At 56.7% G+C, this 20,620-nt stretch overlaps 8 non-coding genes across 8 annotated transcripts; all 8 read left to right on the top strand.

Moving 5' to 3' along the window:
- The first annotated feature begins 608 nt into the window (after positions 1-608).
- On the top strand, positions 609-701 carry LOC133086428 (small nucleolar RNA SNORD116). Its single transcript, XR_009700183.1, has one exon. It is a non-coding gene; the product is annotated as a small nucleolar RNA SNORD116 (small nucleolar RNA).
- A 2,689-nt stretch (positions 702-3,390) lies between these two features.
- LOC133086427 (small nucleolar RNA SNORD116) lies at positions 3,391-3,483 on the top strand. The gene has a single exon (XR_009700182.1). It is a non-coding gene; the product is annotated as a small nucleolar RNA SNORD116 (small nucleolar RNA).
- A 2,689-nt stretch (positions 3,484-6,172) lies between these two features.
- LOC133086426 (small nucleolar RNA SNORD116) lies at positions 6,173-6,265 on the top strand. The gene has a single exon (XR_009700181.1). It is a non-coding gene; the product is annotated as a small nucleolar RNA SNORD116 (small nucleolar RNA).
- A 2,689-nt stretch (positions 6,266-8,954) lies between these two features.
- LOC133086425 (small nucleolar RNA SNORD116) lies at positions 8,955-9,047 on the top strand. Its single transcript, XR_009700180.1, has one exon. It is a non-coding gene; the product is annotated as a small nucleolar RNA SNORD116 (small nucleolar RNA).
- A 2,689-nt stretch (positions 9,048-11,736) lies between these two features.
- Positions 11,737-11,829, top strand: LOC133086423 (small nucleolar RNA SNORD116). The gene has a single exon (XR_009700178.1). It is a non-coding gene; the product is annotated as a small nucleolar RNA SNORD116 (small nucleolar RNA).
- Positions 11,830-14,518: 2,689 nt separating this feature from the next.
- Positions 14,519-14,611, top strand: LOC133086422 (small nucleolar RNA SNORD116). The gene has a single exon (XR_009700177.1). It is a non-coding gene; the product is annotated as a small nucleolar RNA SNORD116 (small nucleolar RNA).
- Positions 14,612-17,300: 2,689 nt separating this feature from the next.
- On the top strand, positions 17,301-17,393 carry LOC133086421 (small nucleolar RNA SNORD116). The gene has a single exon (XR_009700176.1). It is a non-coding gene; the product is annotated as a small nucleolar RNA SNORD116 (small nucleolar RNA).
- Positions 17,394-20,082: 2,689 nt separating this feature from the next.
- On the top strand, positions 20,083-20,175 carry LOC133086420 (small nucleolar RNA SNORD116). The gene has a single exon (XR_009700175.1). It is a non-coding gene; the product is annotated as a small nucleolar RNA SNORD116 (small nucleolar RNA).
- Positions 20,176-20,620: the final 445 nt, after the last annotated feature.

Genomic DNA, 20,620 nt, shown 5'->3' with positions numbered 1-20,620 from the left:
AAGCGCATCCTCGTGCGCAGTCACAGTCACACACGCCCACTCACGTGAATACACAGATACAGTGTCTGACACACCGACCAATGTACGTGCCTAACTTCCTCCAGTCATGCTGTGAGACACGCAATCAGTTTTCGGTAATGGATATTGGTACTTGGAAAGCAGGTTCTGGGCTCACGGCAAGGTAAGTGTTCGCAAGAATCATGTTCTCTGAACCGTGGTGCAATTCAGAAGCCTGCATGATTTCTGTCCACTTCTCAGGTGCAGCTGCAGGGCAAGGCTGGCCGTCGGCAAAGACAAGAAGACCTTTGCGTTGTCTGATGACTGGATGTCCTAAGGAGAACTGGAAAAAGTGGGGCGGGCGCACGTTGCTGAGCGTGGCTGTGGATAACTCAGGACGGTATGCATTCACCCATACTAAAATGTGCCATTGGATATTAGGTTTTCATCAGATGGGCCCAGTGGCTGCAAGAGTGGATTGATTGTTGGTCTTGCTGAGTGGCCTGAAGACTGTGGATTCCCCAGGCTGTTGGAGTACTTCCGGGTCATGGCTCCTCTGCAGAGCCCCACGGCCTGCCCGTTTGTGTTCTGCAGCGTCCCAGCATGTGCTTGGATCGATGATGACACCCTTGTATGCATTCCTTGGAAAATCTGAACAAAATGAGTGAGAACGCTCTACCGTCTCCTTATCGAAACTGAGGTCCAGCACGTTTCCTCTCTCGGGGGTATGGGACAGTTAGGAGTGAGGGCCGACGTCCCCTGCTGACAGGCATGCAAACACCACTAAGGGCTCCAGCATTGGAGGGACTCCTGTGTGAGGGTCGACCGTGTCTGCCCATAAGCTGGGTCATCTATGAATCCCCGGTCCCTGCTAAAAGACCGCTGAGGGAATACAAGGGGCCAGGCTCTCCTGCTAGTCTTCAGAGTTGGAGCGTGTGCTGGTGGAGGCCCAGTGAGCTTGCAGCTTGGAGAGGTGTGTTTTGGCCAGGATCACGCTTTGTGCATGCCGCTTCGGAGGTTGATTCTGGAAGCCAAAGTGAGCAAGCTTCCCTGGTTGGAGCCTGGAGCCTCAGGCCAGGCCTGAGGCCCTCTGTGATGTTGTGTGTGGTGTGGTGAGGTTCCTGAGTGCCCGGTGGGGCTGGAGCAGTGAGCAGGGGTGGGCTGGAGTTGAGCGATGGCAGAAGGGGGCCGATGGACTAGGCCACGGGGCTGCCCCTTTCAGCTCCTCTGCTGAAGCTGCCGGCACACTGTTGGTGCTAAGTGGATCATCGTGGAGTGGGCTGAGGATCGAGTGCTGCCTTTAAGCCTGTGTGGTGGCTGGGGGCCTGGAGAGAAAGTTAAGGTATCATGAGGACACGTCCTATGTAATGTCGTGGGATGGGCTGTCATCATTGGGTTGCAGGTGCTGGCCTCAGCTTCCCGAGGATGTGTCTTGTTCGTGAAGGGCTGGCATCAGCTGCCTATGGAGGGGATGGCTTTGGCAGTTCATGAGGATGTAGTGAGGTAGGTAACCTGTGTAGAGTTGCGATCCCATTTCCGGAGGAGTGACTCCACACGGGTGTCTTGCGGGACGTAGAGAAGATGGACATGCTGAGGCATCTGTGCCGGCCTCCTTGGGGGTAGGTGAGTTATGGGAACAAGCCCTTTGGTCGTTTTGTTCCTTCTTTTGGGAATGTGCAAAGCGATAGTGTTTCTCCCGGAGGGCATGACGCGGCCGGCCCACGTGGCATGCAGGCCGTTCGAAGAGCCAGAGCTTTATCCGGAGCAGTCCATTGGCCGGGAAGAGATGGGGACACAGTTGCCCTGCCAGGTGCCCTGCCGTGGCCAACCACCTTTCCCTTTCAGGCTTCCAAGTCCCCTCGCATGGCAGAGGTCTTCCATTGAAAGTCTGTCTGTGGTCCTCGGGGACAGTGCCTTTGATCACTGTGAGTTCCTCGGTAGTGTCGCTGTGGCAGTGGAGAATTGCCAGGATGCATGCGGTGCCGTGGGCCTCATCAAAGCAGACAGGCTTGCGGTCTGTCTTCCCTGGTGTTCAGTGTCCCCGTGTTCGCATGACGTCTGTGGCTTCAAGTAGGGTTGAGTCGCCCTGCAGGCAGCAGGAGGGCACTTAGGACGAGGCTGTGAAGCGTTTGAGCGTTTCCTCAGTGGTCTGGGCCGCGAAACCTGCCAGTTGGAAGCTTGCCGATACGTGGCCGGGAAGGTGGCCTAATTTCCGCTGTCAGGTCCCAACCTGTGTCATGGTTGCTGAAGCCCAACACTTCCCGTTGTGGGCATTCCCACGGGGTCACGGAAAGTGATATGGTCTAGTTGGCGAGAAGAGGCACTTGGGCCGAAGTTCGTTAGCCCCTTGAGTAGTGCCGGGCTGCATCTTGCCTGTAGGCAACTGCAGGTCGGAGTCAGCCCCCCCATGGGAGGTTCCCTTGCTTCTGGGAGCGCTGGGAGTGACCCCAAGGGCACATCAGATGTGCTTGTAGGTGGCAGGGTCTCCAGGTCCACGTAGATGTGACACCCACGGCCGGGAGGCAGGTCTCGTCCAGTCTTTGTGCTTTGGTCAGAAGGCGTGGCTGTGGGAGAGCGGGAGTCTGTGACCTATTTCAGCAGCCCCTGGGCGTTAAACTTCGCATGCGGCCTCTTGAAGCTGACAGGGGTCTTTCTCCTTTCAGTTGGGGGTCCAACCAGGGTGCTGTGTATAAACTGTGGCGTTTACTGTTGGAGGTGTCTGCAGAGGGCCACAGCGACACCCAGAGACCAAGACGCGTATTCAGCGCCACACACAGGAACCCACAAGCGCATCCTCGTGCGCAGTCACAGTCACACACGCCCACTCACGTGAATACACAGATACAGTGTCTGACACACCGACCAATGTACGTGCCTAACTTCCTCCAGTCATGCTGTGAGACACGCAATCAGTTTTCGGTAATGGATAGTGGTACTTGGAAAGCAGGTTCTGGGCTCACGGCAAGGTAAGTGTTCGCAAGAATCATGTTCTCTGAACCGTGGTGCAATTCAGAAGCCTGCATGATTTCTGTCCACTTCTCAGGTGCAGCTGCAGGGCAAGGCTGGCCGTCGGCAAAGACAAGAAGACCTTCGCGTTGTCTGATGACTGGATGTCCTAAGGAGAACTGGAAAAAGTGGGGCGGGCGCACGTTGCTGAGCGTGGCTGTGGATAACTCAGGACGGTATGCATTCACCCATACTAAAATGTGCCATTGGATATTAGGTTTTCATCAGATGGGCCCAGTGGCTGCAAGAGTGGATTGATTGTTGGTCTTGCTGAGTGGCCTGAAGACTGTGGATTCCCCAGGCTGTTGGAGTACTTCCGGGTCATGGCTCCTCTGCAGAGCCCCACGGCCTGCCCGTTTGTGTTCTGCAGCGTCCCAGCATGTGCTTGGATCGATGATGACACCCTTGTATGCATTCCTTGGAAAATCTGAACAAAATGAGTGAGAACGCTCTACCGTCTCCTTATCGAAACTGAGGTCCAGCACGTTTCCTCTCTCGGGGGTATGGGACAGTTAGGAGTGAGGGCCGACGTCCCCTGCTGACAGGCATGCAAACACCACTAAGGGCTCCAGCATTGGAGGGACTCCTGTGTGAGGGTCGACCGTGTCTGCCCATAAGCTGGGTCATCTATGAATCCCCGGTCCCTGCTAAAAGACCGCTGAGGGAATACAAGGGGCCAGGCTCTCCTGCTAGTCTTCAGAGTCGGAGCGTGTGCTGGTGGAGGCCCAGTGAGCTTGCAGCTTGGAGAGGTGTGTTTTGGCCAGGATCACGCTTTGTGCATGCCGCTTCGGAGGTTGATTCTGGAAGCCAAAGTGAGCAAGCTTCCCTGGTTGGAGCCTGGAGCCTCAGGCCAGGCCTGAGGCCCTCTGTGATGTTGTGTGTGGTGTGGTGAGGTTCCTGAGTGCCCGGTGGGGCTGGAGCAGTGAGCAGGGGTGGGCTGGAGTTGAGCGATGGCAGAAGGGGGCCGATGGACTAGGCCACGGGGCTGCCCCTTTCAGCTCCTCTGCTGAAGCTGCCGGCACACTGTTGGTGCTAAGTGGATCATCGTGGAGTGGGCTGAGGATCGAGTGCTGCATTTAAGCCTGTGTGGTGGCTGGGGGCCTGGAGAGAAAGTTAAGGTATCATGAGGACACGTCCTATGTAATGTCGTGGGATGGGCTGTCATCATTGGGTTGCAGGTGCTGGCCTCAGCTTCCCGAGGATGTGTCTTGTTCGTGAAGGGCTGGCATCAGCTGCCTATGGAGGGGATGGCTTTGGCAGTTCATGAGGATGTAGTGAGGTAGGTAACCTGTGTAGAGTTGCGATCCCATTTCCGGAGGAGTGACTCCACACGGGTGTCTTGCGGGACGTAGAGAAGATGGACATGCTGAGGCATCTGTGCCGGCCTCCTTGGGGGTAGGTGAGTTATGGGAACAAGCCCTTTGGTCGTTTTGTTCCTTCTTTTGGGAATGTGCAAAGCGATAGTGTTTCTCCCGGAGGGCATGACGCGGCCGGCCCACGTGGCATGCAGGCCGTTCGAAGAGCCAGAGCTTTATCCGGAGCAGTCCATTGGCCGGGAAGAGATGGGGACACAGTTGCCCTGCCAGGTGCCCTGCCGTGGCCAACCACCTTTCCCTTTCAGGCTTCCAAGTCCCCTCGCATGGCAGAGGTCTTCCATTGAAAGTCTGTCTGTGGTCCTCGGGGACAGTGCCTTTGATCACTGTGAGTTCCTCGGTAGTGTCGCTGTGGCAGTGGAGAATTGCCAGGATGCATGCGGTGCCGTGGGCCTCATCAAAGCAGACAGGCTTGCGGTCTGTCTTCCCTGGTGTTCAGTGTCCCCGTGTTCGCATGATGTCTGTGGCTTCAAGTAGGGTTGAGTCGCCCTGCAGGCAGCAGGAGGGCACTTAGGACGAGGCTGTGAAGCGTTTGAGCGTTTCCTCAGTGGTCTGGGCCGCGAAACCTGCCAGTTGGAAGCTTGCCGATACGTGGCCGGGAAGGTGGCCTAATTTCCGCTGTCAGGTCCCAACCTGTGTCCTGGTTGCCGAAGCCCAACACTTCCCGTTGTGGGCATTCCCACGGGGTCACGGAAAGTGATATGGTCTAGTTGGCGAGAAGAGGCACTTGGGCCGAAGTTCGTTAGCCCCTTGAGTAGTGCCGGGCTGCATCTTGCCTGTAGGCAACTGCAGGTCGGAGTCAGCCCCCCCATGGGAGGTTCCCTTGCTTCTGGGAGCGCTGGGAGTGACCCCAAGGGCACATCAGATGTGCTTGTAGGTGGCAGGGTCTCCAGGTCCACGTAGATGTGACACCCACGGCCGGGAGGCAGGTCTCGTCCAGTCTTTGTGCTTTGGTCAGAAGGCGTGGCTGTGGGAGAGCGGGAGTCTGTGACCTATTTCAGCAGCCCCTGGGCGTTAAACTTCGCATGCGGCCTCTTGAAGCTGACAGGGGTCTTTCTCCTTTCAGTTGGGGGTCCAACCAGGGTGCTGTGTATAAACTGTGGCGTTTACTGTTGGAGGTGTCTGCAGAGGGCCACAGCGACACCCAGAGACCAAGACGCGTATTCAGCGCCACACACAGGAACCCACAAGCGCATCCTCGTGCGCAGTCACAGTCACACACGCCCACTCACGTGAATACACAGATACAGTGTCTGACACACCGACCAATGTACGTGCCTAACTTCCTCCAGTCATGCTGTGAGACACGCAATCAGTTTTCGGTAATGGATAGTGGTACTTGGAAAGCAGGTTCTGGGCTCACGGCAAGGTAAGTGTTCGCAAGAATCATGTTCTCTGAACCGTGGTGCAATTCAGAAGCCTGCATGATTTCTGTCCACTTCTCAGGTGCAGCTGCAGGGCAAGGCTGGCCGTCGGCAAAGACAAGAAGACCTTCGCGTTGTCTGATGACTGGATGTCCTAAGGAGAACTGGAAAAAGTGGGGCGGGCGCACGTTGCTGAGCGTGGCTGTGGATAACTCAGGACGGTATGCATTCACCCATACTAAAATGTGCCATTGGATATTAGGTTTTCATCAGATGGGCCCAGTGGCTGCAAGAGTGGATTGATTGTTGGTCTTGCTGAGTGGCCTGAAGACTGTGGATTCCCCAGGCTGTTGGAGTACTTCCGGGTCATGGCTCCTCTGCAGAGCCCCACGGCCTGCCCGTTTGTGTTCTGCAGCGTCCCAGCATGTGCTTGGATCGATGATGACACCCTTGTATGCATTCCTTGGAAAATCTGAACAAAATGAGTGAGAACGCTCTACCGTCTCCTTATCGAAACTGAGGTCCAGCACGTTTCCTCTCTCGGGGGTATGGGACAGTTAGGAGTGAGGGCCGACGTCCCCTGCTGACAGGCATGCAAACACCACTAAGGGCTCCAGCATTGGAGGGACTCCTGTGTGAGGGTCGACCGTGTCTGCCCATAAGCTGGGTCATCTATGAATCCCCGGTCCCTGCTAAAAGACCGCTGAGGGAATACAAGGGGCCAGGCTCTCCTGCTAGTCTTCAGAGTCGGAGCGTGTGCTGGTGGAGGCCCAGTGAGCTTGCAGCTTGGAGAGGTGTGTTTTGGCCAGGATCACGCTTTGTGCATGCCGCTTCGGAGGTTGATTCTGGAAGCCAAAGTGAGCAAGCTTCCCTGGTTGGAGCCTGGAGCCTCAGGCCAGGCCTGAGGCCCTCTGTGATGTTGTGTGTGGTGTGGTGAGGTTCCTGAGTGCCCGGTGGGGCTGGAGCAGTGAGCAGGGGTGGGCTGGAGTTGAGCGATGGCAGAAGGGGGCCGATGGACTAGGCCACGGGGCTGCCCCTTTCAGCTCCTCTGCTGAAGCTGCCGGCACACTGTTGGTGCTAAGTGGATCATCGTGGAGTGGGCTGAGGATCGAGTGCTGCCTTTAAGCCTGTGTGGTGGCTGGGGGCCTGGAGAGAAAGTTAAGGTATCATGAGGACACGTCCTATGTAATGTCGTGGGATGGGCTGTCATCATTGGGTTGCAGGTGCTGGCCTCAGCTTCCCGAGGATGTGTCTTGTTCGTGAAGGGCTGGCATCAGCTGCCTATGGAGGGGATGGCTTTGGCAGTTCATGAGGATGTAGTGAGGTAGGTAACCTGTGTAGAGTTGCGATCCCATTTCCGGAGGAGTGACTCCACACGGGTGTCTTGCGGGACGTAGAGAAGATGGACATGCTGAGGCATCTGTGCCGGCCTCCTTGGGGGTAGGTGAGTTATGGGAACAAGCCCTTTGGTCGTTTTGTTCCTTCTTTTGGGAATGTGCAAAGCGATAGTGTTTCTCCCGGAGGGCATGACGCGGCCGGCCCACGTGGCATGCAGGCCGTTCGAAGAGCCAGAGCTTTATCCGGAGCAGTCCATTGGCCGGGAAGAGATGGGGACACAGTTGCCCTGCCAGGTGCCCTGCCGTGGCCAACCACCTTTCCCTTTCAGGCTTCCAAGTCCCCTCGCATGGCAGAGGTCTTCCATTGAAAGTCTGTCTGTGGTCCTCGGGGACAGTGCCTTTGATCACTGTGAGTTCCTCGGTAGTGTCGCTGTGGCAGTGGAGAATTGCCAGGATGCATGCGGTGCCGTGGGCCTCATCAAAGCAGACAGGCTTGCGGTCTGTCTTCCCTGGTGTTCAGTGTCCCCGTGTTCGCATGATGTCTGTGGCTTCAAGTAGGGTTGAGTCGCCCTGCAGGCAGCAGGAGGGCACTTAGGACGAGGCTGTGAAGCGTTTGAGCGTTTCCTCAGTGGTCTGGGCCGCGAAACCTGCCAGTTGGAAGCTTGCCGATACGTGGCCGGGAAGGTGGCCTAATTTCCGCTGTCAGGTCCCAACCTGTGTCCTGGTTGCTGAAGCCCAACACTTCCCGTTGTGGGCATTCCCACGGGGTCACGGAAAGTGATATGGTCTAGTTGGCGAGAAGAGGCACTTGGGCCGAAGTTCGTTAGCCCCTTGAGTAGTGCCGGGCTGCATCTTGCCTGTAGGCAACTGCAGGTCGGAGTCAGCCCCCCCATGGGAGGTTCCCTTGCTTCTGGGAGCGCTGGGAGTGACCCCAAGGGCACATCAGATGTGCTTGTAGGTGGCAGGGTCTCCAGGTCCACGTAGATGTGACACCCACGGCCGGGAGGCAGGTCTCGTCCAGTCTTTGTGCTTTGGTCAGAAGGCGTGGCTGTGGGAGAGCGGGAGTCTGTGACCTATTTCAGCAGCCCCTGGGCGTTAAACTTCGCATGCGGCCTCTTGAAGCTGACAGGGGTCTTTCTCCTTTCAGTTGGGGGTCCAACCAGGGTGCTGTGTATAAACTGTGGCGTTTACTGTTGGAGGTGTCTGCAGAGGGCCACAGCGACACCCAGAGACCAAGACGCGTATTCAGCGCCACACACAGGAACCCACAAGCGCATCCTCGTGCGCAGTCACAGTCACACACGCCCACTCACGTGAATACACAGATACAGTGTCTGACACACCGACCAATGTACGTGCCTAACTTCCTCCAGTCATGCTGTGAGACACGCAATCAGTTTTCGGTAATGGATAGTGGTACTTGGAAAGCAGGTTCTGGGCTCACGGCAAGGTAAGTGTTCGCAAGAATCATGTTCTCTGAACCGTGGTGCAATTCAGAAGCCTGCATGATTTCTGTCCACTTCTCAGGTGCAGCTGCAGGGCAAGGCTGGCCGTCGGCAAAGACAAGAAGACCTTCGCGTTGTCTGATGACTGGATGTCCTAAGGAGAACTGGGAAAAGTGGGGCGGGCGCACGTTGCTGAGCGTGGCTGTGGATAACTCAGGACGGTATGCATTCACCCATACTAAAATGTGCCATTGGATATTAGGTTTTCATCAGATGGGCCCAGTGGCTGCAAGAGTGGATTGATTGTTGGTCTTGCTGAGTGGCCTGAAGACTGTGGATTCCCCAGGCTGTTGGAGTACTTCCGGGTCATGGCTCCTCTGCAGAGCCCCACGGCCTGCCCGTTTGTGTTCTGCAGCGTCCCAGCATGTGCTTGGATCGATGATGACACCCTTGTATGCATTCCTTGGAAAATCTGAACAAAATGAGTGAGAACGCTCTACCGTCTCCTTATCGAAACTGAGGTCCAGCACGTTTCCTCTCTCGGGGGTATGGGACAGTTAGGAGTGAGGGCCGACGTCCCCTGCTGACAGGCATGCAAACACCACTAAGGGCTCCAGCATTGGAGGGACTCCTGTGTGAGGGTCGACCGTGTCTGCCCATAAGCTGGGTCATCTATGAATCCCCGGTCCCTGCTAAAAGACCGCTGAGGGAATACAAGGGGCCAGGCTCTCCTGCTAGTCTTCAGAGTCGGAGCGTGTGCTGGTGGAGGCCCAGTGAGCTTGCAGCTTGGAGAGGTGTGTTTTGGCCAGGATCACGCTTTGTGCATGCCGCTTCGGAGGTTGATTCTGGAAGCCAAAGTGAGCAAGCTTCCCTGGTTGGAGCCTGGAGCCTCAGGCCAGGCCTGAGGCCCTCTGTGATGTTGTGTGTGGTGTGGTGAGGTTCCTGAGTGCCCGGTGGGGCTGGAGCAGTGAGCAGGGGTGGGCTGGAGTTGAGCGATGGCAGAAGGGGGCCGATGGACTAGGCCACGGGGCTGCCCCTTTCAGCTCCTCTGCTGAAGCTGCCGGCACACTGTTGGTGCTAAGTGGATCATCGTGGAGTGGGCTGAGGATCGAGTGCTGCATTTAAGCCTGTGTGGTGGCTGGGGGCCTGGAGAGAAAGTTAAGGTATCATGAGGACACGTCCTATGTAATGTCGTGGGATGGGCTGTCATCATTGGGTTGCAGGTGCTGGCCTCAGCTTCCCGAGGATGTGTCTTGTTCGTGAAGGGCTGGCATCAGCTGCCTATGGAGGGGATGGCTTTGGCAGTTCATGAGGATGTAGTGAGGTAGGTAACCTGTGTAGAGTTGCGATCCCATTTCCGGAGGAGTGACTCCACACGGGTGTCTTGCGGGACGTAGAGAAGATGGACATGCTGAGGCATCTGTGCCGGCCTCCTTGGGGGTAGGTGAGTTATGGGAACAAGCCCTTTGGTCGTTTTGTTCCTTCTTTTGGGAATGTGCAAAGCGATAGTGTTTCTCCCGGAGGGCATGACGCGGCCGGCCCACGTGGCATGCAGGCTGTTCGAAGAGCCAGAGCTTTATCCGGAGCAGTCCATTGGCCGGGAAGAGATGGGGACACAGTTGCCCTGCCAGGTGCCCTGCCGTGGCCAACCACCTTTCCCTTTCAGGCTTCCAAGTCCCCTCGCATGGCAGAGGTCTTCCATTGAAAGTCTGTCTGTGGTCCTCGGGGACAGTGCCTTTGATCACTGTGAGTTCCTCGGTAGTGTCGCTGTGGCAGTGGAGAATTGCCAGGATGCATGCGGTGCCGTGGGCCTCATCAAAGCAGACAGGCTTGCGGTCTGTCTTCCCTGGTGTTCAGTGTCCCCGTGTTCGCATGATGTCTGTGGCTTCAAGTAGGGTTGAGTCGCCCTGCAGGCAGCAGGAGGGCACTTAGGACGAGGCTGTGAAGCGTTTGAGCGTTTCCTCAGTGGTCTGGGCCGCGAAACCTGCCAGTTGGAAGCTTGCCGATACGTGGCCGGGAAGGTGGCCTAATTTCCGCTGTCAGGTCCCAACCTGTGTCCTGGTTGCTGAAGCCCAACACTTCCCGTTGTGGGCATTCCCACGGGGTCACGGAAAGTGATATGGTCTAGTTGGCGAGAAGAGGCACTTGGGCCGAAGTTCGTTAGCCCCTTGAGTAGTGCCGGGCTGCATCTTGCCTGTAGGCAACTGCAGGTCGGAGTCAGCCCCCCCATGGGAGGTTCCCTTGCTTCTGGGAGCGCTGGGAGTGACCCCAAGGGCACATCAGATGTGCTTGTAGGTGGCAGGGTCTCCAGGTCCACGTAGATGTGACACCCACGGCCGGGAGGCAGGTCTCGTCCAGTCTTTGTGCTTTGGTCAGAAGGCGTGGCTGTGGGAGAGCGGGAGTCTGTGACCTATTTCAGCAGCCCCTGGGCGTTAAACTTCGCATGCGGCCTCTTGAAGCTGACAGGGGTCTTTCTCCTTTCAGTTGGGGGTCCAACCAGGGTGCTGTGTATAAACTGTGGCGTTTACTGTTGGAGGTGTCTGCAGAGGGCCACAGCGACACCCAGAGACCAAGACGCGTATTCAGCGCCACACACAGGAACCCACAAGCGCATCCTCGTGCGCAGTCACAGTCACACACGCCCACTCACGTGAATACACAGATACAGTGTCTGACACACCGACCAATGTACGTGCCTAACTTCCTCCAGTCATGCTGTGAGACACGCAATCAGTTTTCGGTAATGGATAGTGGTACTTGGAAAGCAGGTTCTGGGCTCACGGCAAGGTAAGTGTTTGCAAGAATCATGTTCTCTGAACCGTGGTGCAATTCAGAAGCCTGCATGATTTCTGTCCACTTCTCAGGTGCAGCTGCAGGGCAAGGCTGGCCGTCGGCAAAGACAAGAAGACCTTCGCGTTGTCTGATGACTGGATGTCCTACGGAGAACTGGGAAAAGTGGGGCGGGCGCACGTTGCTGAGCGTGGCTGTGGATAACTCAGGACGGTATGCATTCACCCATACTAAAATGTGCCATTGGATATTAGGTTTTCATCAGATGGGCCCAGTGGCTGCAAGAGTGGATTGATTGTTGGTCTTGCTGAGTGGCCTGAAGACTGTGGATTCCCCAGGCTGTTGGAGTACTTCCGGGTCATGGCTCCTCTGCAGAGCCCCACGGCCTGCCCGTTTGTGTTCTGCAGCGTCCCAGCATGTGCTTGGATCGATGATGACACCCTTGTATGCATTCCTTGGAAAATCTGAACAAAATGAGTGAGAACGCTCTACCGTCTCCTTATCGAAACTGAGGTCCAGCACGTTTCCTCTCTCGGGGGTATGGGACAGTTAGGAGTGAGGGCCGACGTCCCCTGCTGACAGGCATGCAAACACCACTAAGGGCTCCAGCATTGGAGGGACTCCTGTGTGAGGGTCGACCGTGTCTGCCCATAAGCTGGGTCATCTATGAATCCCCGGTCCCTGCTAAAAGACCGCTGAGGGAATACAAGGGGCCAGGCTCTCCTGCTAGTCTTCAGAGTCGGAGCGTGTGCTGGTGGAGGCCCAGTGAGCTTGCAGCTTGGAGAGGTGTGTTTTGGCCAGGATCACGCTTTGTGCATGCCGCTTCGGAGGTTGATTCTGGAAGCCAAAGCGAGCAAGCTTCCCTGGTTGGAGCCTGGAGCCTCAGGCCAGGCCTGAGGCCCTCTGTGATGTTGTGTGTGGTGTGGTGAGGTTCCTGAGTGCCCGGTGGGGCTGGAGCAGTGAGCAGGGGTGGGCTGGAGTTGAGCGATGGCAGAAGGGGGCCGATGGACTAGGCCACGGGGCTGCCCCTTTCAGCTCCTCTGCTGAAGCTGCCGGCACACTGTTGGTGCTAAGTGGATCATCGTGGAGTGGGCTGAGGATCGAGTGCTGCATTTAAGCCTGTGTGGTGGCTGGGGGCCTGGAGAGAAAGTTAAGGTATCATGAGGACACGTCCTATGTAATGTCGTGGGATGGGCTGTCATCATTGGGTTGCAGGTGCTGGCCTCAGCTTCCCGAGGATGTGTCTTGTTCGTGAAGGGCTGGCATCAGCTGCCTATGGAGGGGATGGCTTTGGCAGTTCATGAGGATGTAGTGAGGTAGGTAACCTGTGTAGAGTTGCGATCCCATTTCCGGAGGAGTGACTCCACACGGGTGTCTTGCGGGACGTAGAGAAGATGGACATGCTGAGGCATCTGTGCCGGCCTCCTTGGGGGTAGGTGAGTTATGGGAACAAGCCCTTTGGTCGTTTTGTTCCTTCTTTTGGGAATGTGCAAAGCGATAGTGTTTCTCCCGGAGGGCATGACGCGGCCGGCCCACGTGGCATGCAGGCCGTTCGAAGAGCCAGAGCTTTATCCGGAGCAGTCCATTGGCCGGGAAGAGATGGGGACACAGTTGCCCTGCCAGGTGCCCTGCCGTGGCCAACCACCTTTCCCTTTCAGGCTTCCAAGTCCCCTCGCATGGCAGAGGTCTTCCATTGAAAGTCTGTCTGTGGTCCTCGGGGACAGTGCCTTTGATCACTGTGAGTTCCTCGGTAGTGTCGCTGTGGCAGTGGAGAATTGCCAGGATGCATGCGGTGCCGTGGGCCTCATCAAAGCAGACAGGCTTGCGGTCTGTCTTCCCTGGTGTTCAGTGTCCCCGTGTTCGCATGATGTCTGTGGCTTCAAGTAGGGTTGAGTCGCCCTGCAGGCAGCAGGAGGGTACTTAGGACGAGGCTGTGAAGCGTTTGAGCGTTTCCTCAGTGGTCTGGGCCGCGAAACCTGCCAGTTGGAAGCTTGCCGATACGTGGCCGGGAAGGTGGCCTAATTTCCGCTGTCAGGTCCCAACCTGTGTCCTGGTTGCTGAAGCCCAACACTTCCCGTTGTGGGCATTCCCACGGGGTCACGGAAAGTGATATGGTCTAGTTGGCGAGAAGAGGCACTTGGGCCGAAGTTCGTTAGCCCCTTGAGTAGTGCCGGGCTGCATCTTGCCTGTAGGCAACTGCAGGTCGGAGTCAGCCCCCCCATGGGAGGTTCCCTTGCTTCTGGGAGCGCTGGGAGTGACCCCAAGGGCACATCAGATGTGCTTGTAGGTGGCAGGGTCTCCAGGTCCACGTAGATGTGACACCCACGGCCGGGAGGCAGGTCTCGTCCAGTCTTTGTGCTTTGGTCAGAAGGCGTGGCTGTGGGAGAGCGGGAGTCTGTGACCTATTTCAGCAGCCCCTGGGGGTTAAACTTCGCATGCGGCCTCTTGAAGCTGACAGGGGTCTTTCTCCTTTCAGTTGGGGGTCCAACCAGGGTGCTGTGTATAAACTGTGGCGTTTACTGTTGGAGGTGTCTGCAGAGGGCCACAGCGACACCCAGAGACCAAGACGCGTATTCAGCGCCACACACAGGAACCCACAAGCGCATCCTCGTGCGCAGTCACAGTCACACACGCCCACTCACGTGAATACACAGATACAGTGTCTGACACACCGACCAATGTACGTGCCTAACTTCCTCCAGTCATGCTGTGAGACACGCAATCAGTTTTCGGTAATGGATAGTGGTACTTGGAAAGCAGGTTCTGGGCTCACGGCAAGGTAAGTGTTCGCAAGAATCATGTTCTCTGAACCGTGGTGCAATTCAGAAGCCTGCATGATTTCTGTCCACTTCTCAGGTGCAGCTGCAGGGCAAGGCTGGCCGTCGGCAAAGACAAGAAGACCTTCGCGTTGTCTGATGACTGGATGTCCTAAGGAGAACTGGGAAAAGTGGGGCGGGCGCACGTTGCTGAGCGTGGCTGTGGATAACTCAGGACGGTATGCATTCACCCATACTAAAATGTGCCATTGGATATTAGGTTTTCATCAGATGGGCCCAGTGGCTGCAAGAGTGGATTGATTGTTGGTCTTGCTGAGTGGCCTGAAGACTGTGGATTCCCCAGGCTGTTGGAGTACTTCCGGGTCATGGCTCCTCTGCAGAGCCCCACGGCCTGCCCGTTTGTGTTCTGCAGCGTCCCAGCATGTGCTTGGATCGATGATGACACCCTTGTATGCATTCCTTGGAAAATCTGAACAAAATGAGTGAGAACGCTCTACCGTCTCCTTATCGAAACTGAGGTCCAGCACGTTTCCTCTCTCGGGGGTATGGGACAGTTAGGAGTGAGGGCCGACGTCCCCTGCTGACAGGCATGCAAACACCACTAAGGGCTCCAGCATTGGAGGGACTCCTGTGTGAGGGTCGACCGTGTCTGCCCATAAGCTGGGTCATCTATGAATCCCCGGTCCCTGCTAAAAGACCGCTGAGGGAATACAAGGGGCCAGGCTCTCCTGCTAGTCTTCAGAGTCGGAGCGTGTGCTGGTGGAGGCCCAGTGAGCTTGCAGCTTGGAGAGGTGTGTTTTGGCCAGGATCACGCTTTGTGCATGCCGCTTCGGAGGTTGATTCTGGAAGCCAAAGTGAGCAAGCTTCCCTGGTTGCAGCCTGGAGCCTCAGGCCAGGCCTGAGGCCCTCTGTGATGTTGTGTGTGGTGTGGTGAGGTTCCTGAGTGCCCGGTGGGGCTGGAGCAGTGAGCAGGGGTGGGCTGGAGTTGAGCGATGGCAGAAGGGGGCCGATGGACTAGGCCACGGGGCTGCCCCTTTCAGCTCCTCTGCTGAAGCTGCCGGCACACTGTTGGTGCTAAGTGGATCATCGTGGAGTGGGCTGAGGATCGAGTGCTGCATTTAAGCCTGTGTGGTGGCTGGGGGCCTGGAGAGAAAGTTAAGGTATCATGAGGACACGTCCTATGTAATGTCGTGGGATGGGCTGTCATCATTGGGTTGCAGGTGCTGGCCTCAGCTTCCCGAGGATGTGTCTTGTTCGTGAAGGGCTGGCATCAGCTGCCTATGGAGGGGATGGCTTTGGCAGTTCATGAGGATGTAGTGAGGTAGGTAACCTGTGTAGAGTTGCGATCCCATTTCCGGAGGAGTGACTCCACACGGGTGTCTTGCGGGACGTAGAGAAGATGGACATGCTGAGGCATCTGTGCCGGCCTCCTTGGGGGTAGGTGAGTTATGGGAACAAGCCCTTTGGTCGTTTTGTTCCTTCTTTTGGGAATGTGCAAAGCGATAGTGTTTCTCCCGGAGGGCATGACGCGGCCGGCCCACGTGGCATGCAGGCTGTTCGAAGAGCCAGAGCTTTATCCGGAGCAGTCCATTGGCCGGGAAGAGATGGGGACACAGTTGCCCTGCCAGGTGCCCTGCCGTGGCCAACCACCTTTCCCTTTCAGGCTTCCAAGTCCCCTCGCATGGCAGAGGTCTTCCATTGAAAGTCTGTCTGTGGTCCTCGGGGACAGTGCCTTTGATCACTGTGAGTTCCTCGGTAGTGTCGCTGTGGCAGTGGAGAATTGCCAGGATGCATGCGGTGCCGTGGGCCTCATCAAAGCAGACAGGCTTGCGGTCTGTCTTCCCTGGTGTTCAGTGTCCCCGTGTTCGCATGATGTCTGTGGCTTCAAGTAGGGTTGAGTCGCCCTGCAGGCAGCAGGAGGGCACTTAGGACGAGGCTGTGAAGCGTTTGAGCGTTTCCTCAGTGGTCTGGGCCGCGAAACCTGCCAGTTGGAAGCTTGCCGATACGTGGCCGGGAAGGTGGCCTAATTTCCGCTGTCAGGTCCCAACCTGTGTCCTGGTTGCTGAAGCCCAACACTTCCCGTTGTGGGCATTCCCACGGGGTCACGGAAAGTGATATGGTCTAGTTGGCGAGAAGAGGCACTTGGGCCGAAGTTCGTTAGCCCCTTGAGTAGTGCCGGGCTGCATCTTGCCTGTAGGCAACTGCAGGTCGGAGTCAGCCCCCCCATGGGAGGTTCCCTTGCTTCTGGGAGCGCTGGGAGTGACCCCAAGGGCACATCAGATGTGCTTGTAGGTGGCAGGGTCTCCAGGTCCACGTAGATGTGACACCCACGGCCGGGAGGCAGGTCTCGTCCAGTCTTTGTGCTTTGGTCAGAAGGCGTGGCTGTGGGAGAGCGGGAGTCTGTGACCTATTTCAGCAGCCCCTGGGGGTTAAACTTCGCATGCGGCCTCTTGAAGCTGACAGGGGTCTTTCTCCTTTCAGTTGGGGGTCCAACCAGGGTGCTGTGTATAAACTGTGGCGTTTACTGTTGGAGGTGTCTGCAGAGGGCCACAGCGACACCCAGAGACCAAGACGCGTATTCAGCGCCACACACAGGAACCCACAAGCGCATCCTCGTGCGCAGTCACAGTCACACACGCCCACTCACGTGAATACACAGATACAGTGTCTGACACACCGACCAATGTACGTGCCTAACTTCCTCCAGTCATGCTGTGAGACACGCAATCAGTTTTCGGTAATGGATAGTGGTACTTGGAAAGCAGGTTCTGGGCTCACGGCAAGGTAAGTGTTCGCAAGAATCATGTTCTCTGAACCGTGGTGCAATTCAGAAGCCTGCATGATTTCTGTCCACTTCTCAGGTGCAGCTGCAGGGCAAGGCTGGCCGTCGGCAAAGACAAGAAGACCTTCGCGTTGTCTGATGACTGGATGTCCTACGGAGAACTGGGAAAAGTGGGGCGGGCGCACGTTGCTGAGCGTGGCTGTGGATAACTCAGGACGGTATGCATTCACCCATACTAAAATGTGCCATTGGATATTAGGTTTTCATCAGATGGGCCCAGTGGCTGCAAGAGTGGATTGATTGTTGGTCTTGCTGAGTGGCCTGAAGACTGTGGATTCCCCAGGCTGTTGGAGTACTTCCGGGTCATGGCTCCTCTGCAGAGCCCCACGGCCTGCCCGTTTGTGTTCTGCAGCGTCCCAGCATGTGCTTGGATCGATGATGACACCCTTGTATGCATTCCTTGGAAAATCTGAACAAAATGAGTGAGAACGCTCTACCGTCTCCTTATCGAAACTGAGGTCCAGCACGTTTCCTCTCTCGGGGGTATGGGACAGTTAGGAGTGAGGGCCGACGTCCCCTGCTGACAGGCATGCAAACACCACTAAGGGCTCCAGCATTGGAGGGACTCCTGTGTGAGGGTCGACCGTGTCTGCCCATAAGCTGGGTCATCTATGAATCCCCGGTCCCTGCTAAAAGACCGCTGAGGGAATACAAGGGGCCAGGCTCTCCTGCTAGTCTTCAGAGTCGGAGCGTGTGCTGGTGGAGGCCCAGTGAGCTTGCAGCTTGGAGAGGTGTGTTTTGGCCAGGATCACGCTTTGTGCATGCCGCTTCGGAGGTTGATTCTGGAAGCCAAAGCGAGCAAGCTTCCCTGGTTGGAGCCTGGAGCCTCAGGCCAGGCCTGAGGCCCTCTGTGATGTTGTGTGTGGTGTGGTGAGGTTCCTGAGTGCCCGGTGGGGCTGGAGCAGTGAGCAGGGGTGGGCTGGAGTTGAGCGATGGCAGAAGGGGGCCGATGGACTAGGCCACGGGGCTGCCCCTTTCAGCTCCTCTGCTGAAGCTGCCGGCACACTGTTGGTGCTAAGTGGATCATCGTGGAGTGGGCTGAGGATCGAGTGCTGCATTTAAGCCTGTGTGGTGGCTGGGGGCCTGGAGAGAAAGTTAAGGTATCATGAGGACACGTCCTATGTAATGTCGTGGGATGGGCTGTCATCATTGGGTTGCAGGTGCTGGCCTCAGCTTCCCGAGGATGTGTCTTGTTCGTGAAGGGCTGGCATCAGCTGCCTATGGAGGGGATGGCTTTGGCAGTTCATGAGGATGTAGTGAGGTAGGTAACCTGTGTAGAGTTGCGATCCCATTTCCGGAGGAGTGACTCCACACGGGTGTCTTGCGGGACGTAGAGAAGATGGACATGCTGAGGCATCTGTGCCGGCCTCCTTGGGGGTAGGTGAGTTATGGGAACAAGCCCTTTGGTCGTTTTGTTCCTTCTTTTGGGAATGTGCAAAGCGATAGTGTTTCTCCCGGAGGGCATGACGCGGCCGGCCCACGTGGCATGCAGGCCGTTCGAAGAGCCAGAGCTTTATCCGGAGCAGTCCATTGGCCGGGAAGAGATGGGGACACAGTTGCCCTGCCAGGTGCCCTGCCGTGGCCAACCACCTTTCCCTTTCAGGCTTCCAAGTCCCCTCGCATGGCAGAGGTCTTCCATTGAAAGTCTGTCTGTGGTCCTCGGGGACAGTGCCTTTGATCACTGTGAGTTCCTCGGTAGTGTCGCTGTGGCAGTGGAGAATTGCCAGGATGCATGCGGTGCCGTGGGCCTCATCAAAGCAGACAGGCTTGCGGTCTGTCTTCCCTGGTGTTCAGTGTCCCCGTGTTCGCATGATGTCTGTGGCTTCAAGTAGGGTTGAGTCGCCCTGCAGGCAGCAGGAGGGCACTTAGGACGAGGCTGTGAAGCGTTTGAGCGTTTCCTCAGTGGTCTGGGCCGCGAAACCTGCCAGTTGGAAGCTTGCCGATACGTGGCCGGGAAGGTGGCCTAATTTCCGCTGTCAGGTCCCAACCTGTGTCCTGGTTGCTGAAGCCCAACACTTCCCGTTGTGGGCATTCCCACGGGGTCACGGAAAGTGATATGGTCTAGTTGGCGAGAAGAGGCACTTGGGCCGAAGTTCGTTAGCCCCTTGAGTAGTGCCGGGCTGCATCTTGCCTGTAGGCAACTGCAGGTCGGAGTCAGCCCCCCCATGGGAGGTTCCCTTGCTTCTGGGAGCGCTGGGAGTGACCCCAAGGGCACATCAGATGTGCTTGTAGGTGGCAGGGTCTCCAGGTCCACGTAGATGTGACACCCACGGCCGGGAGGCAGGTCTCGTCCAGTCTTTGTGCTTTGGTCAGAAGGCGTGGCTGTGGGAGAGCGGGAGTCTGTGACCTATTTCAGCAGCCCCTGGGGGTTAAACTTCGCATGCGGCCTCTTGAAGCTGACAGGGGTCTTTCTCCTTTCAGTTGGGGGTCCAACCAGGGTGCTGTGTATAAACTGTGGCGTTTACTGTTGGAGGTGTCTGCAGAGGGCCACAGCGACACCCAGAGACCAAGACGCGTATTCAGCGCCACACACAGGAACCCACAAGCGCATCCTCGTGCGCAGTCACAGTCACACACGCCCACTCACGTGAATACACAGATACAGTGTCTGACACACCGACCAATGTACGTGCCTAACTTCCTCCAGTCATGCTGTGAGACACGCAATCAGTTTTCGGTAATGGATAGTGGTACTTGGAAAGCAGGTTCTGGGCTCACGGCAAGGTAAGTGTTCGCAAGAATCATGTTCTCTGAACCGTGGTGCAATTCAGAAGCCTGCATGATTTCTGTCCACTTCTCAGGTGCAGCTGCAGGGCAAGGCTGGCCGTCGGCAAAGACAAGAAGACCTTCGCGTTGTCTGATGACTGGATGTCCTAAGGAGAACTGGGAAAAGTGGGGCGGGCGCACGTTGCTGAGCGTGGCTGTGGATAACTCAGGACGGTATGCATTCACCCATACTAAAATGTGCCATTGGATATTAGGTTTTCATCAGATGGGCCCAGTGGCTGCAAGAGTGGATTGATTGTTGGTCTTGCTGAGTGGCCTGAAGACTGTGGATTCCCCAGGCTGTTGGAGTACTTCCGGGTCATGGCTCCTCTGCAGAGCCCCACGGCCTGCCCGTTTGTGTTCTGCAGCGTCCCAGCATGTGCTTGGATCGATGATGACACCCTTGTATGCATTCCTTGGAAAATCTGAACAAAATGAGTGAGAACGCTCTACCGTCTCCTTATCGAAACTGAGGTCCAGCACGTTTCCTCTCTCGGGGGTATGGGACAGTTAGGAGTGAGGGCCGACGTCCCCTGCTGACAGGCATGCAAACACCACTAAGGGCTCCAGCATTGGAGGGACTCCTGTGTGAGGGTCGACCGTGTCTGCCCATAAGCTGGGTCATCTATGAATCCCCGGTCCCTGCTAAAAGACCGCTGAGGGAATACAAGGGGCCAGGCTCTCCTGCTAGTCTTCAGAGTCGGAGCGTGTGCTGGTGGAGGCCCAGTGAGCTTGCAGCTTGGAGAGGTGTGTTTTGGCCAGGATCACGCTTTGTGCATGCCGCTTCGGAGGTTGATTCTGGAAGCCAAAGCGAGCAAGCTTCCCTGGTTGGAGCCTGGAGCCTCAGGCCAGGCCTGAGGCCCTCTGTGATGTTGTGTGTGGTGTGGTGAGGTTCCTGAGTGCCCGGTGGGGCTGGAGCAGTG

Source organism: Eubalaena glacialis, chromosome 2, assembly GCF_028564815.1.
Source record: "Eubalaena glacialis isolate mEubGla1 chromosome 2, mEubGla1.1.hap2.+ XY, whole genome shotgun sequence".
Taxonomy (NCBI): domain Eukaryota; kingdom Metazoa; phylum Chordata; class Mammalia; order Artiodactyla; family Balaenidae; genus Eubalaena; species Eubalaena glacialis.
This window is presented reverse-complemented; position numbering and strand designations above follow the sequence as displayed.